The sequence below is a fragment of the Callospermophilus lateralis genome, chromosome 7 (genome assembly GCF_048772815.1).
Source record: "Callospermophilus lateralis isolate mCalLat2 chromosome 7, mCalLat2.hap1, whole genome shotgun sequence".
Taxonomy (NCBI): domain Eukaryota; kingdom Metazoa; phylum Chordata; class Mammalia; order Rodentia; family Sciuridae; genus Callospermophilus; species Callospermophilus lateralis.
The window spans coordinates 72,814,711-72,832,327 of NC_135311.1; the positions used below are offsets into that span (position 1 = coordinate 72,814,711).

At 39.1% G+C, this 17,617-nt stretch overlaps 1 pseudogene; it reads right to left on the reverse strand.

Annotated features, from left to right (window-relative positions):
* Positions 1-1,271: 1,271 nt before the first annotated feature.
* Positions 1,272-1,517, reverse strand: LOC143405166 (costars family protein ABRACL pseudogene; annotated as a pseudogene).
* Between the last annotated feature and the right edge of the window lie 16,100 nt (positions 1,518-17,617).

Below are 17,617 nucleotides of genomic sequence, written 5' to 3' on the forward strand. Positions count from 1 at the left end.
ATTTGGTATTTTCATTTTTTTAAATAGTGACCATTTTAATGGATATGCAATATCATTTTTAAAAAATATTTTTTAGTTGTAAGTAGATCTTTCATCTCATTTATTTATTTATATGCAATTCTGAGGATCAAACCCAGGGTCTCATATGTGCCCGGCAAGTGCTCTACCGCTGAGCCACAACTCCAGCCCCTGAAATATCTTAAGGTAATTTTGATTTGCATTTCTCTGATGATTAATTCATTGAGCATGCTTCTTGCCATTTGTGTATCTTTTTTGGAGAAATGTCTATTCAAATCCTTTGCTCATTATTATTTTTATTTATTTACTTAATTTTTAATTTACAGTATTGAAGGTTTGAACTCAGGGTGTTCTGCCACTGAGCGTTACCCCAATCCTTTTCATTTTCGGAGACAAGGTCTTGATAATTGCAGTCTGACCTCAAACTTGTGATCCTCTTGTCTCAGGCTCCCAAGTCACTGGGATTACAGGTATCCACTAGCACACAGCTGAAGGAGTTCTTTATATATTGAGGATATTGACCTCATGTCAAATGTATGGTTTGCAAATATTTCTTCCATTCTATGGTTGTCTTTTCACTTTGTTGATTGTTTCCTTTGCTGTGCAGAAGTTTTAAAGTTTGATGTAGTTCCATCATTTACTTTGCTTTTGTTGCTTGTACTTATAAAAGACCATTGTTAAATCAATGTCATAAAGATTACCCTTTATTTGGTTCTTATCTTTTTTTGAAAAAAGACAGTTTTATGTCTTTATTACATGAGCATAATTTTTTTTTGGTGGGGAGCTGGTCTTCAGTTTGTTTTATGCTCTTACAGAATGTCAAGTGTCTGAGAAAAATAATAGGTTTTGTTCATTTTACAGTGCAATAAATAGACTTTCTTTCAAGATATACAAAGGACAGACTTTTAAAATGTGAGCCTCTGGGGAGTGATATTGGCCAAATTACATTGTCATATTGTGTGCCTGTATGAATATGTAACAACAAAGGCCATCATTACGAGTGACTAGAATACACCAATAAGAAAATGTGGGGGAAAAATAGAGTCTCCTTTGTGTGTGTATGTGTGTGTTTCTAAGGATTGAACGCAGAGCCTTGAACACACTAGGCAAGCGGTCTCCCACCAAGTGCCACACATCACCTTTTGTAAAGATACAGTAAGTATATAATCATTTCATTATCCTTTGAGTTACTATTCCAGTTTACCAGAAACAAAAATATAACAATCCACAAAGTTATGCAAACCATACTAATCTCACAGCAATATAATGTCAACATCATCATAAACACCTTGTAAAAGTAGTTCTCCTGGGTACATAACAATCTTCCCTTGTTTTACAGCTTGGAGTTTTTTGTTGGTTCCTGTCAATGCTTCTAAAAGGTTGGCACAATTGTCTTAGAATAGGACCTCAGATTTCACACTGAACTTTTCATCTTCATTTTTTGAACCCAAACGATGAATTTCCTCCACTAGGAGGTTAATTTCATGATCTGCATTCATTGCTACCTCTTTGCTTTGTTTTCTTTTCCAGTGAGGTTATCTTCTTCAATGCACAGGAGAGGAGGAGCCTGAAGCAGGAAGTAGTCAAGACAAAGACAATGGTTTTGATGGAGGAAGAGGAGGAAGACGAGGAGAGGTCCTTATATATATTTTTTTCTTCTAAGATTTTTTACAGTTTCAGATTTTACATTTAAGTCTTTAAATGTTTCAAGTTAATTTTTGTGTCTGGTGTAAGGTGAGAGTCTAGTTCCCTCTTGTTGATACCCAGTTTTCCCTGCACCATTTGTTAGACACTATCTTTTCCTCCTCATGTGATCTTGGCACACTTGTCAAAGATCACTTAACCTGACACGTGAGGGTTTCTTTCTGAGCTCTGTTCCGATCCATTGGTCTATGTGTCTGTCTTTATGCCAGAACTATGATGTTTTAATTATGATAGCTTTGTAATATATTTTGAAATCAGGAACTGTGAAGAATTTTGCTTTTCCTTTCTCAATATTTTTGCTATTTAGGCTCCTTGGAAATTCTGTGTGAATTTGAGGATTTTAAAAAATTTCTACAAAAAACATCATTGTGATTTTAAAAGGAAATTCATTGAGTCTGTAGATTATTTTGGATAGTATAAACATTTCAACAATATTAAGTCTTCTGATCTATAAATACAGATGTTTTTTCAATTTATTTATGTCTTCTTCATGTTATAACAGCAATGGTTCATAGTTTTTGATGTACTAATATTTCGTCTCCATGTAAATGGGATTTTGCCCCATTATAAACGGCATTATTTTATTTAGTTAGTTTTCAGATTGTGTATAATTATGTATAGTTTTCAGTTAGTGTATAAAAAAATACTAATTTTTGAGTGCTGATTTTGTATCTGGCAATTTTACCCAATTAGTTCAGTAGTTCTAAAAGTATTTGTTTTATTTTGGAATTGTTAGGATTTTCTGCAGGTAAAATCATGTCATCTGTGAACAGAGATAGTTTTAATTCTTCCTTTCTAATTTGTATACCTTCTACTTACGATTTTTTGGCCTGATTTGTCTAGTTACAACTTCCATAGTATGTTCAATGGAAGTGAGAAGAGTAGATAGATATCTCTGCCTTGTTCTTGATCTTACAGGCAAAGCTCTCAGTTATTTACCAATGCATATACTGTTAGGTGTGGACTTTTCACATCTAGCTTTCATTATGTTGAGTACTTTCCCTCAATTTCTGAGTTTTTTTTTTTAATCATGAAAGGGTATAGAATTTTGTTAAATAACTTTTCCACATCAATTGAGATGATCACGTGGTTTGTGTCTTTCACTCTGTTAGTATGGTGTATTACACTGATGATTTTCATATGTTGAGTTTTGCATTCCAGAAATACAACCACTTGGTTGTGATGGATAATCCTTTGAATGTGTTATTGATTTCAGTTTGCTAACATTTTACTGAGGATTTTCGCATTAATATTCACTAGGGATACGAGTTTATAGCTTTTGTTTCCTCGTAGTATCTTTTTCGATTTTCCCCCTTTCCCTCCCAAGGGAGAAGCTGTGAGCTAGATGCAATGAGCTGGGCCAGCCTCGTTTCAAGAGCTGATGCAGTTGAAAGGAGGCAATCTTTCTTACTCAATGTGGCTGTTCTTGGTTTTGAGCTTGTTTGGGGTACAGCAACTTCCTACCCAGTTTCAGGAGTTCTCATAAAGACTTTTGGACAGTGTTTTGTTGTTGAATCAATGTCTCCACTGAGGAATGAGTTCTGGGCCTTCTTATTATACCATCTTGCTGATCACCTGTGCAGTCTTCTTGCCAAAAATTTTAACCTAAATCTAATCATGAGGAAATAATTTATAAAAATCCGGGGATAATCTGAAGACAATTGGCATAAATGCTTTCAAAATATCAGTGCTATAGAAGGCTTGCTGCCTGCTCCTCTCATCCCAAAAGCAGGGAGAACATTCTAGATTAAAAAAAGTAAAAGATCTATAAGAGCCAATGCAAGTGCATGAAGTTTGATTAGATTCTAACTTTTTAAAAAAGTTTTTAAAACAGCTATGCTCAGTGGTGCACTCCTGTAGTCCCCAGCTACTTGGGATGCTGAAGCAGGAGGATCACATGAGCCTAAGAGTTCATGGCTGACCTGGGCGACAAAGTAAGACCCTGTCTCAAAACAAACAAACAAAGAAGCTGTAAAAATTATGTAGGGATTGATGATGTTTGGATATACACTATTTGCTAGATGGTATTTTAAAATCAGTAATAAATCTCTTAGGTGTGATAATAGTATGATGAATATATAGAATATTCTTGTTTTTAGAAAATATATGCTAAAATATATTTATTTTATAAATATTGTCACAAACACACCCAAAAAAATAAGCAAATACATGGCAAAATGTAACAGATGACGAATCTGTATGAAGGTTATAAAGGCATTCTTTAAATTTTTTATTCGTTCAGTTTTCAAGAAATAAAAGATCGGGGGAAATATTATTCTTATCATTGCCATTTTACAGATGACAAAATTGAGATTCAGAGTGATTATGTCACCCAACATCTAAGCTGGAAATTCAACCAGAGTAGGTCCATGCAACTTTTGTATTTTGCTAAAGTGGATTCACAGAACTCCAGGTAAGAATTATTATCACTATTTTTTATGGAGAAAGAATCTGAGGCCCAGATAGGGGGTGGAGTTCCCAGGGTCATAGAGTGTAGAAGGTTGAGTCTGAGCATCAGTCCTGTGTTCCCTTTGGAGTTTGGTCCTCTTTCCATTGTATGTGTTGGTGGGTGGGTTGGGGGGCAGAGAGAGGATTAGACTTAAAGTCTTACGTTTTCTCTTCCTGATAAACTCTCCACACTTTACCCTGACAAGTGTTAGTAAGATCTGGGAATGGGGCCAGCCCATGAGATGTAGCAGCTGCAGGTTTAGTTAACAGTCTGATGGGTCCTATGCACTTGTGTTCACTTTGCTCACTCTCTTCTCTTCCTTGCACCTGTCCCCACTCCCCTCAACTTCCTCCCCGCCCACACACACCTCACTCATTGCCCACAGGCCATATTCCTATGCATCCCTTAAGTCTCTGATAAAATTCCATTTCAGGAAATTTTCTTAACTCTCATCAACCCCTACTTCATCCTCATGCTCCTAGGTTAAGATCTCCCTTTTCAGAGCTCCATGTAATCATGGCAGATATTTATTGGGCACCAAATATGAGCCCTTAGCATTATCAACTCATTTAGTCCTCCAAACCTATGAGGTTGATAATGGGATTATCATCTCCATTTTATAATGAAGACATCAAGACGCAGGAATGTTAATTTCCTTAAGATCACACATGCAGTACAGATTCAAAAACAGGCATCTGGTTCAGAGCCTAAACTTGTGACACCCTGTGGCTGTTCTTCATAGCACCTGGAACACTTGCAAGTGTTTGTTTACTCTATGTCTTCCCTGTTTAGCTGAAAGCTCCATAGCTTGTTTACTAATAGATTCTGGCTCTTGGCCTAGGGCCTGGATATATCAGTAAATATTTGTTGATGCAAAGAGCAAGATACCTGGAATCAGAGCAGAATTTGTTACTTGGCTACTTATAAAACAGGTGATTATTTTGAATAATCAATTGACTTTGAAATACAGCAGTCTTTCTAGCTAAAAAATGGGAAATCAAGTATTGTGGAAATTTATTACAGCTATGTGGGAAAGTATGTTATAAACCACTCTCCTGTATAAAGGTTATGGGGTTTCTTAAATCCAATGGGGGTAATAACCAAAGCATGATCCTTCCAAAAGAGAAACAAGATAGATGGTGTGACCAGAAATAATTGTCACTCCCTGCTTATGCTGACTAGGCCTCCAGGACAGGTCTGGCATCCTAAGTTAAGCATGGAGCCTTGGGCTCACCAAAGAAGCCTGCCAGGGGAGTTGGCTGAAGTGCCATCTTTGTGAACCGCATTTGGGTATGAGACTCAGTGTTTCCCTGTGGAATTGGTGGGCTGAGTCTAGGGATGAAACAGTACACAGGGACAGTGTGGGGCAAAATCAGAAGAGAATAGGAACAAGAGAACTGTGGAACCACTGTCCCCACTCATCCACACAGCCACCCAATGCCAGGAGAGGGCCAAGAGGGACAAACCAAGGTCCCTGCCAAACAAATTGCTGAGGGTGCTGTTCCCTCCCCAAATCCTGTCTTCTGTTCAGACACTAGAGAAAGAATAGGGTGAGCAGGTTATTGTGAGGAATGTTGTCATGAGGCCATCCTGAGGGAGGCTGGGATAGTAATGAAATCTTAGAAAAACTTGGTTTTGACTTTTTTTTTTTTTTAAGTACTGGGATTGAACCCAGGGGCCCTTTACCACTGCATCACCAGTCCTTTTTCACTTTTTATTTTGAGACACAGTCTTGCAAAATAGCTAAGGCTGGCCTTGAACTTGTGATCCTCTTATCTCAGTGTCTCTAGTCTAGGGTTACAGGTGTGAGCTACCATGCCCAGCTTAATTTTCTGTATCTACAGGTTTTCAAATACTTACTTTTGGTAGTATTCCAGAATGATTATTAAACATATATTTTGAAAACTGAGAAAAGAAAGTGACATCTCTCTCAGAATAAACATTATAGGAATGAGCAATGTCGTTCCTAACCCATATTGGTGGCCCAGTTAATTGCAGTCCAGTTGGTCTGACTTTTAGAGAATTGGATGAAACTTCCTAAAGGATATTGAGAGAGAAATATAGGATGGATATGACCCAGGACCTGGATCAGATAATAAAAATACAAAGGTAACTAAGCATAGGTCTTCTCTCAAGAAACCCTCAATTTACTGGGCTTTTACTTAGTTTAATTCTAAGAAATTAAAAATACAGCAGGTGAAAGGATTAAAGAATAATTAACTGAATTTCTATTTTTAGTGCAGTGCTACTCAACCTTAGAAAAATTAATGGTATGGAGACACAGGAGGAAGGACTATCAGTTTTTTTTAAGTGTCAAAAATCTAGAAGGAGTAACTAAAATGTTGCATGTCTGAGTCAATAGAAATGTTTTGACAAACCAGAATCAATTAAGTCCAAATTGAACATTAGCTTAGGTTTAAAATAGTTAATTAGGTGAATGCACTATTAAACAACTTCTGACTTAATAAACATTCAAAAAAAAAAATTGACTCCGTTTTAGTCAATCACAGACTCAATGTGAGCCAGGAGAACATAGTTGTTACAAATATGAACGCAATCCAAAAATGGAACAACACAAGTGGTGTGTTTGGAACAAAGGAAGCTGAACCACAACAGTTGCCTGTTCTGCTTATCTTTACTGGAAAGAAATGTGTGTGGTTTTGAGATTTAAAAAGACTGATTTTAAAAGGATCTACTCATAAGTTTCCTTTCCTCCACAAAGTTCATCTTCTGTTTTTGATAGACTCTTGAAAAAAAAAACAAAAAAAACATTGAGAATTTTTATAATCACCCAACTAGAAGAATCTTTAAATAATGATCAAAATTTAAGGCCCAAGAATCAAAATGCTCCTGGGTTTAGATTACTCATTGATTTCTTGGGCCACCATGCATTTCACCATCATGCTCTTGAATCACCTCCATAATACAAGACCCTCTTTCTTTAGATTTTCCTCTAGGTCATGATCTCTAATACCACCCCTCTGCCCTCATTGAGGGTCTGGCTTTTCAACTTCTTAACTCTTTCTTTTCTCTTGGAGAGTTCATGTGCTCCTGTGGCTCACAACTTCTTTACTTCTTGGATAAACTAGGAATCTGTGGTTGCATTTGGGTCTTTCCTTTTAACTCCAGTGCTCTGTTACAATTCTTTAGGGAAGAGAGTCACAGGATAAGAGTTAAAATTGATTTAACAGTATTTTTTTCTTACTGAATTCATACAATAACCCTGTTTGGTTTGGATAATAGCATTTTTCATATGTGGACACTGAGGCTCACTATAAAAGTCAGATTTTTGGGGGGGGGTTGGGGCTGTAGCTCAGTGGCAGAGAGCTTGCCTAGCATGTGTGAGGTTCTATCCTTAGCACTACATAAAAATAAACACATAAAATAAAGCATGCTGTCCATCTATAATTACAAAAAAAAATTTTAAAAAAAGTCAGATTTTTACAAAATAGGTTTGTCATTTGCACCTGTTGCAAATGTGGGCTCTTTGCACCATGGTATAACTGCCTCTCTTTGAACTTATGGTCTGTGTTTTGACATTTATTTATTCACTCCATTCATTTGTATATGCACAAAGGTTGCATGTTGACCATATTTCAGGAGCTGTTGCTAGGGTCATGGGATAAAGAAATGAATAGGATGCATTCCCTTCTTTTAAAAGCTAACAGTCTAACAGGGCAGACTGAGAAGGTAGATGACAGTACAAGGACATAAAGGCATTGATCTGCTATGGAATGAGTGCAAGAAGTATTTGGCGTGGTCTTAAATGAAGAGTAGAAATGTGACTTCCCCATCTAATAATAAGACCATGCCTTTTCTTTCACTTTCCATGTTTATGTCTTGTTTTCCTCCCTACTACGTGTAAGCACATAGTCGGACCCCAAATTGTTGATCAATGTGTCCAATAGGACGGTGGCTACAATCCAATAAAGATCCATTCTTAATTCTTACATAAAAATTGAGATAAACCCAAAAGATGGTTGCTCATTCCCTATACTGAAATACCTATCCGTGTAAAATATTTACTCTCTATTTTGTAAGGGAAGAAACTATATTGCAGTTAATTTTAGTGACACACATTTGGCGTCAAAACCCTGAGCAAGATCTGTTCCCAGGACTCTCAAACCCCTGTGCACCCAACATCTGAACATGCCCCTCTCTTTAAGAGCAGCTGGAGACAGAGCCTGGGTAAGAACAGACAGACATATTATCACTGTGGGTGAGAGAAAGAGTCCACACAAGTACATCCAGGATAGAGATGCTAATGGCCTATTAGAATCTCACAATTCTGGCAATTTCCTACCACCTGGACATTAATGACTGCAATTAGTTATCCACCTTGGTCTGACCTGTCAGGTGCTGTCCTGTCCTATAACAAAACACTTTGCTGCCACAGAGAAAAAGGTGGTGTTTTTACACTGAATTCATAAAGGGGAAACAGTTCTTTCTAATAGGTCTAGAATCTGAACTTTCATAAAAGGCACCTTATCTCTCTGCCTTTCTCATGTGTCTTCATCTGTTCTATTGACTCTCTTTGATGGAATATAGCAGCAGGCCCTGCAAAGTGCTTTTTAATACTTTAGTAAACAGTCGAGAGAGAAACCTCATTACAGATAAAGTGAGAAGTGAAGTTGGACAGCCCATTTATCTTACTCAAGATGAAATAAGGGCTATTGTTCAATTAGGCTAAAATACAATCTCTCATGTTTCCTTCCTAATGTCTTGTTTGGGGGCAGAGGTACGGGGGTGGGGGAAGTGAGGGGCAGGATGAGTAAGCTTCTGAAATATTGCCCAAGAATGTGACAACAGAATGTGATGGGGCGGGGGATGGGAGAGGACGGGCGTCAGCAGCTGCTCCTACAGAAGTTGCTTTGCATTGATTTCTTCCAGCAGGAAGCAGGGGCAGAGATAGCTGGGGATCCGTGGGAAGGAGCCAGCTCTCGTCCTTGCTCAGTCCTGGCCTGGAGCTCTCATTAGCATGCCTCAGAAAGGAAAAGGGAGGAGGGGGCCCTGAGCAGGGCTTTAGAAAGAGCAGTTAGAAGAGTCATCCTGATCCAAACCTCAAGTGTTGGAAGAGTGTACATCTGCTCCTGCCCATCTATCGTCATTAGTCACAACAGTTTTTGTTGCGTTTTCATGAGGATGGAGAGGAAGAGGTGCCAGGTTGGGTACAGGGGTCGGGAAAGGATGGTAGCAGAGGAGAAAAGAAAGAAAGCTGTCTTGTTGCCCAAAGTTTGTACCTGGCTCTTTCTCAATCAGCTGTCTGCTTAAGAATGTGTTTAATTTTTTTTTTTTCCCTTGGATCTGTATATTTGTTCTCAAAAAAAAAAAAAAAAAAATGGGGAAAATCCCATTTTTGCTTTTAGACTGTTAATTTCACAGAAGGCTGAGATCTTTGTCAGGAGGCACCTTTTCCCACTTTATTTGAATTAGATCAAATTTACCCTGAGATGTCTGATACATTTTTTTTTTTTAAAAAAGCAAGTAGAAGAAAGGCTAAATTAATTTGATGTTTTAGAGCTTTTAGGTACAAACATCCCCTCTGCCCTTAGATACTAATCTTGTTTTATATATGATATCTGGGGTCAAAAGGACGGCCTAAGATATTCTACTCTTTGCACTTTTTTTTCCCCACTTTGTACTTTGATTTCGATATTTCTAATAAAATTATTTAGATAATAAATAAGAGTAGTTATTTACCCTTTTTGTCAAAACATTCTTATTGGCCTTAGAGATTTATGCACCAAGGTATTGCCAAGGGTGTTTTGATTCAGTTCCTTTGATTAAGTTATTAAAATGAAAGATTTCCCTTCCTCAAGGCCTCCTCCCCTTTGGTAGGTAACAAATAGACCGGCACAGTGAAAACTGGACTTTGAAGTGGTAATTCTATAGACTGGGCCTACTATTCCCATCTCCACACATTTTCTTTTGCTGGGCAATTGGCTTGAGGGTGTTCAGGCTCTGCCTGGCTCTAGTCAATAGGATATGCTACATTCCTCAGCAAACAACTTGTTATCTGCAGGAAAAGTGCAAACCCAGAAGGCTCCTCCCTGCCCATAAGAAGAATATAAGTTACCCTGAACAGGGGATTTTGTGACCTTTACCTAGGCCAGATTCCAGGACACAGGGAGACATAATAATTAGAAGCAAGTTCTTAACCATAAAATCTTTAAGAACAAGTTTCAATTAGAATCAGTCAGCACAGGTCTAAGTAACTGGTGGTTTCCTTGGATCTTAGCATCTCATTACAATAGTAAAATCTTTTCTTCAGAGGGTAAGATGATGTGCAGTGGGGATCTGAAAGTATGATGCAATCCTGCTGTCAGTCAAAAGTCAAGAGGTGGACCTGTGCAGAACTTTCTAGAAACTTCCCTGCCTCCAGTAAAACAGGAAGGCAGGAAGGAGGTGCTGTCCCTCTCCTCTGAGAGATCTTATTTTTCTCCCTTTCTCTCTCAAGTGTGTTTCTCTTTTCCTATCTCTTTTAATAAACTTATGCATGCTGCTATGTGGGAATTGTGTGAAATCCTTCTGCATGGTCATGAGAACCAGTGACCAAGGACACCCATGGTCACTTTGGCTGCATGGATGGCCTTGCTCTTCAACCTCTTCAAAGGATATCCAAGAGGTCCACAACTCTCTCCCTGTCGGCTGGCCCACAAAGCAGTGAAAACCACAGCAGCTATCTCAAAACCCCAAAGCACCTGCCTGTCCCAGAAGATCTGGAAGTGTGTCTCAAGCTGCAAGAGCTTCGGGAATCACTTAGAATACTCACAAGGTAGAATAGAACAGGACGAATTTGATTAATGAAATGGCAAAGCAATATCAGTGTATCATCAGCATAGATTTGTTTAACGTTTTAGCTTATTAAGGAACATGCCTTGAAGCAAGTGAAGAGCCAGTTGGAAGTTTCTTCAGTCAATTGTTAGATTTTTAAATGAGAATTTAACTTGAATGCTTGTTGAGACGGGAGAGCTCGGCAGGAACCAGAGAGGCAAACAACCAATTCCTCTTGTAGCCGCTTGAAGATTGGAGGAAATTGTATCCTCCTATTCTAAGATCTTTGGTAACCTGCTCCACTGGGGAAGTGGTTAGAAGAGCAACCATCATAACTGCAACTATATATATATCCACCCAGGCCTCACCTATGACCTTCGAGCTCCATGAAGGCAGAAATCCTATCATTTTTCATTTATTTAGTAGGTGTACAAAGTGTCGTAAATGTGATAGAACTCAATTTAACTAGTGGACTGCTTGATATGTTCCACTGCTATAGACTATAGCAAATTTAGCATTTTTTTTTTCATTTTTTCAGCTACTCCAGTATGGAACCTTCATCCAATGAGAATCATCCTGGACCAAGAACCATATGCCATCATAAGCAGACTTGTATTCACTAAGGGCTGTGTGGCCTGTGTTGGAGCAGGAAAAGTTACTTAGACTTTTTCCCAGCTGCATCAAATAATTTAAGATCATCTGATTGCAGAGCAAATGTCTCTGTTCACCAGCCCACCCTCAAATCACCTTGGTGGTTTTCCCAGACACATTTCTACAGGGAAGAAGACGCCCAGGCCAGGAATGTTCTTCTAGGAGGGAGAGAGTAGAAAAGGTAAATCAAGTTTTCATCGTCTCCCTATTCAAGAAGTGTAGAACTTCATTAAGGAAACAAAATGAAAATAAAACACAATTAACCAGCAACACAAAACTGAGAGGAACGAATGTCTGACCTTGAGGGAGTCTCCTGAAACTAAAATGTGGGCCAGAAAGCTGACAAGTTCTTATTTATTTATTTTATGGTGCTGAGGATTGAACCCAGTGCCTCACAGGTATAGGCAAGCGCTCTACCACTGAGCCACAACCCCAGCCTGGAGAGTGAAATCTTTTAACACTTTGAATAGATTTACAGTTTTATGAAACAAAAGCAAAACCCAAAAGATGATAAAATGGGGGCTGGGGAGGGGAGCTCAGTCAGAAAGCTGGCAAGTTCTCATGTTCCAATACATACAAGCCCATGGGTGGAGTTAGACGCTGGGCTTCCCTGCGGACCTCAGAGCAGTGGTCTTTGACCTAAAGGAGGGCTCACTCCTGGAAGGGGAACAGATGACTTTCTCTGAGACCCTTAAACTAATTTTTAGGGTCTTAATTTCAGATCCTTAACTCCACCCGAGCTGCTTCCTAAAACTGATCTGTCAAATGTATAGTTAGTTGATTCTTTCCACCTCGTCTTTTAATTCCTCCTCCTCCTTTGCTGTGGAAACTGAACCCAAGGGAACTCCATCACTGAGCTACATCTCCCAGATCTTTTTTAATTTTTATTTTGAGACAGAGTCTTGCTAAATGGCCCAGGCTGACCTCGGACTTGCAATCCTCCTGCCTCAGCTTTCCAAGTGGGTGGGATGACGATGTGTGATGTGGTGTCTAGTTTGAACCCCTTTTAAAATCAAGACAGACCTCCCACCCATCCCAAAGCTTATTAATGTGGATTGCCCTAGAGCACCAACCAAAGGAACTATTTCAGGATGTCTTGCTTCTTAAGGGAGTACCAGGGTGTCAGCAGGAAATATTGAAGGGAGCAGTCCCTTATGTCCTCTAGGAGATAAACTCTTGGCAAGGCCTCGTGGGTTTGTCCATCCATCTATTCATCTTTGAATTAGAATTTAAAAGTGAGCATTGATAAGCTTACTTGAATTGAAAAATGAAGTAAGACTTTTTCAGATCTAAGTAAATCTGATTTGGATGATTGGTTTACAATGAGAACTGGGTTTGCCAAGTTATATGGTAGATATTGTCTATAAATTGAATGATCTAAGTATACAGCTCCAAGATTTTGACAAAAAAAAAATATATTCAGAGTCATATGCATCATAGAATATGCTGGAAATTAGAGTCATAATTAACATTTTTAGATGTCAGTTCAAAATTCTGTAGGGTGCACATAGATTACTTTTCAAAAATATGGGAATATGCAAAAAAAATGTGAAGATAACTGTTCTAGAGATATAAAAGGGGATAGACTAGGCTACAGCTCCTTGAGGAGGTTCCTTGAAGTGGTAAGACTGAGCTTGGTGTTGGAGGATGATACGATAGTCCAAAGCAAAAAGGTGGGGGAAGTCTATCAAGTTATTCATTCAATGTCAATAGCAGGTGTGAGGACTTCAGGGGATGGTGGTGGGACCAGCCTCACCTCAGGATGAGAGCCAATGGAAGAGCAAGCACAATAATTTCTTTTGCTTGTCTCCACCTGAAAAGATTTAATATCTTGCTTGAGGGGAAGTAGAAGGAGGGTGCATTGGACAATTGAATGGGCCACAGGAAGGTTCAAAAAGGCTTTTAAAGTCCCATGAAGTAATCTGCAGGATTTAATTAAGGTTCCACTCTCTCACCTCTAAGAAGGTGTTTCTCTTCCTTTGAATTCTCATAGAACTATTTCTGTTCTTCTGTGATTAGGCCTCTCTCAAGTCATGGTAATTATTTGTTTACATGTTTGTCTTCTCCTTTAGTCTGTGAACTCCTTAAGAATATAGAGTATGTCTTCTTTGCTTTTGCAACCCTAGGACATGGGACACTTTCTCTCAAGTGGCAAGATCTTAAAACACTTTTTATTAAAGAATGAAATAATGAACAAAGGAAGATGAAGAGGGATGAGATTGGAAAGACTGATGCTGCTGTGTAGTCCCAGGTACCAGAGTCTCCTAATCATTGAGCTAATCCTTGCCTTTGGGGTAGGTATCGCTGTGCAGTCCAGACTCTTTAGTGTTGGTGAAATCAACATAACGGGTCATAGCCATGATTGTAAAAGGAGAGAAGAACAGCACAATAAAATTAACTTTGTTAAATTTTATTTTCAATTCTGTGTGAGTGCTTCTGTATATGTGTGTGTGTGTGTGTGTGTGTGTGTGTGTGTGTGTGTGTTTGCATTTGGTCTCAATGTAAAATGCATTTCTCACTGAAGTCTTACTTCATTTTTCAGTTCAAGTAAGCTTATCAATGCCTATCCCTACGACAACCATCTCACTTTTAAATTCTAATTCAAAGATGAATAGATGGATGGACAAACCCACAAGGCTTTGCCAAGAGTTTATCTCCTAGATGACATAAGGGACTGCTTCCTTCAATATTTCCTACTGACACACTGGTACTCCCCTAAGGAGCAAGACATCCTGAAATTGTTCCTTTGGTTTGTGCCTTAGAACACAATGAAAAATGTTTAAAAAATAAGATAGTACACTTTGTTGCCCAGTAGGAGTAGTGCTGATGGAAAGTAAGAGATTTGTGACAGAGACTCTTTGATGCAAGAGTGGGCAGGATTTAACATTTGATTGGACAACGTCAAAAAGGTTTCCAAGGGACTGGGGGTTGTGGCTCAGTGGTAGAGTGCTTGTCTAGCATGTGTGAGGCACTGGATTCAATTCTCAGCACCACATATTAATAAATGAATAAAATAAAGGTCCAGGGGCTGGGGTTATGGCTCAGTGGCAGAGAGCTTGCCTAGCACATGTGAGGTACTGGGTTCAATCCTCAGCACCACATAAAAATAAATAAATACATAAAATAAAGGTATTGTGTCCATCTATAACTAAAAATAAAAAAGTAAAAGTCCATCAACATTTTAAAAATTTTTTTAAATAATAAAGGTTTCCAAGGCTCGGTATATAGGTATTGGAAGGATATGGTACCAGTCACATAAGAATTAAAGCAGGGGATTGTTGCACCATTACTGCTGCCCACACGACATTTCCAGCTCTCTGTCATTGGATACTTGGTAGGCTTATGCTTCCTGGACCTTTTGAGTGGTGGGTGGACTCATGTGAATAGTTTAGGCCAATGAATTGTGTGTAGAGTCAATGTTCTCTGCCAGGCTGGAGCATATAGTGGCTGGTGTGGGACCTTCTAGAACTCTCATTCCCTCTGCTATTGCACATGGCAAAGTTGAAATATGGCTTCTCTGTCAGCCTGAGAACGAGAGTGAGGAGATTTAGAGCAGAGCTCCTTAGTCCACCCGTGGTAAACATGTAGCTTGAATAAGAAATAAACTTTCATTGTCTTAAGCAACTGAGAATTGGATATTACTTACTATCACAGCAAAGTGTAACCTATTCTAATTGACAGAGGGGTAGTGCTGCTGGAGGGTATGCGTCTTTTTACTTTACTAACCAGGGAACAGGACACACACAGGTTACATTGGGTTTCTGAGAAAGGTACAGACTAGCAAGCAAGATCTATGGGATGATGGTTTGTGAAGTGCAAATCCAACAAGTTCTATTATCCAGTAACACTAGACACAGAAGTGTCACAAATGTGGAAATTTTCCTTCCATATTCCTGATCCCTCAGCTGGGATAGTTCTCGAGCCAGCTGCCTTTTCCCCTGTGTTAGGGAGAATAATGACCCCCAAAGATGCCCTGTCTTAACTGCTCTCTGACTGTGCTTATCATCATTGCAAGAGCAATTTTGCCGATATCATTATAGTTACAGATTTGAGATGGGAAGATTATACTGGATTGTCCAGGGCCCAGTCTAACCACATGAGTCCTTAGAAACAGGGAACCAGAGATGACAAGGATTCAATCTACTGTTGATGATTTTGAGATAAAGAAAGGAGGTGACAAGCCAAGGGGTGCAGGTGGTCTCTAAAACCTGGGAAAGCTGAGGAAATAGATCATCCTTTAGAGGCCCCAGAAAGGAATGCATTCCTATCAGAGCCCAGGGAAGCCCACGTCAGACTTCAGACCTACAGAGCTGTAGGTTGGTATTTTTTATGCCACCAAGTTTGTGTTCATTTGTTACAGCATCAATAGAGAACTGATACGCTCCCTTATTCCTATATAGAAATATTCCTTGTGCTTTCTTCCTTGTGCATCTTGTTTCCAACATCCCCTCAGTCTGAGTGCTTTCCAATTCTGCAGTTGTCTTCCCTGTTCTTCAGACCTCAGCTCAAACCCTTCCTCCACAACAAAATCATCCTGAGTACCCCAACTGAAGGCAAATGCTTGCTCCTCTGGCCAGTTCCTTTTTGGGGTTGAGGTAACTGGGGATTAAGTCCAGGGATGCTTTTCCACTGAGCTACATCTCTGGTTCTTTTAAACATTTATTTTTTTGAGACAGGTTCTGATTAAATTACCCAACTGGCCTTGCATTTTCAATCCTCCTGCCTTAGGCATCCCAGTTGTTGGGATTATAGGTGTAAGCCACTGTACTCAGCCGTTGTAACCAACTCCTGTGCATTGTTCATAGCTTTGCATTTTCAATCTGATGTATAATCTCTTGCTTACTTTTCACTGATTTCCACTGTGTTGTTAGGTGCATGAGGTCTGATACATATAACTCACACATATGTGACATGCAGTAGTCAAAAAGCAATGCTTCAAGGCTAGAGATGTAGCTCAGTGGTAGAATGCATGCCTAGCATGCATGAGACCATGGATTTGGTTCAAGTACATGAAAGAAAACAAAAAGCAACACTTGAAAGAAACAACTAGATTTTTTTTTTTTTTTGGTATCAGAGATATAACACAGGGGTGCTTTACCACTGAGCCACATCCTAGCATTTTCATTTTTTTGAGAGGGGGTCTCAATAAATTGCTTAGACCTCAATAAATTGCTGAGACTGGACTTTGGATCCTCCTGTCTCAGCTTCCTGAGTTCCTGAGATTACAGGTGTGTTGCATGTGCTTGGCTGTTTTAACTTTTTTGGCATTGCAACTGGCAAAGGACATCTCAAAGGACAGTTTAGAAATAATAATATTATTTAGTATTGGGGGTCCTCAAGATTAAAGTTGTTATTTTCACCTTAAAAATCTGTTCCAGCAGGGATGGGGTTGTGGCTCAGTGGTAGAGCTCTTGCCTAGTGTGTGTGAGGCATTGGGTTCAATTCTAAGCACTGCATATAAATACATAAAAAATAAAGGTCCACTGACAACTAAAAAAAAAATTTTAAAAAAAATCTGTTCCAGTTATGAAATCCTTCATGATGGATGCTACTGGCAGCATACCCAGCACCCACTCCTTGATTCTTAGCTAAGAGGACTCCGATTTTCTTTTCAGGTATCTATCCTTCCCTCATGAATCTAGGGGACTGCATCCCCAGCCTTTAGGATATCCTATAGGTCTAAGCTAATTATGGCCATCCCCTTCCTCCTGCCACAAAGGTTTAGAAATGAAATGACCCGAGAAAGCTGAAATAGAAGTATGCTTACAGAATGAGACTGCAGAAGGGACTGAATCTCCTTAGGCTAAATATAATTTTAAGGGAAGGGAGGATGTTGCTTTTAGGACAATGACTATATGTTAGGTAAGAGCAGAGTGTTTTTTTTTTTCCAATGTTAAGTCAGTGAGGTCAGAAAGAATGTTAATTTACTTCTCATGCTTTGCTTAGACAAGATAATGCACTTAGTACTGCTTGGTTTGTCTCAAATGCTTGGCTGCCTCTCAAAGAGCTTTTGATTTGGAG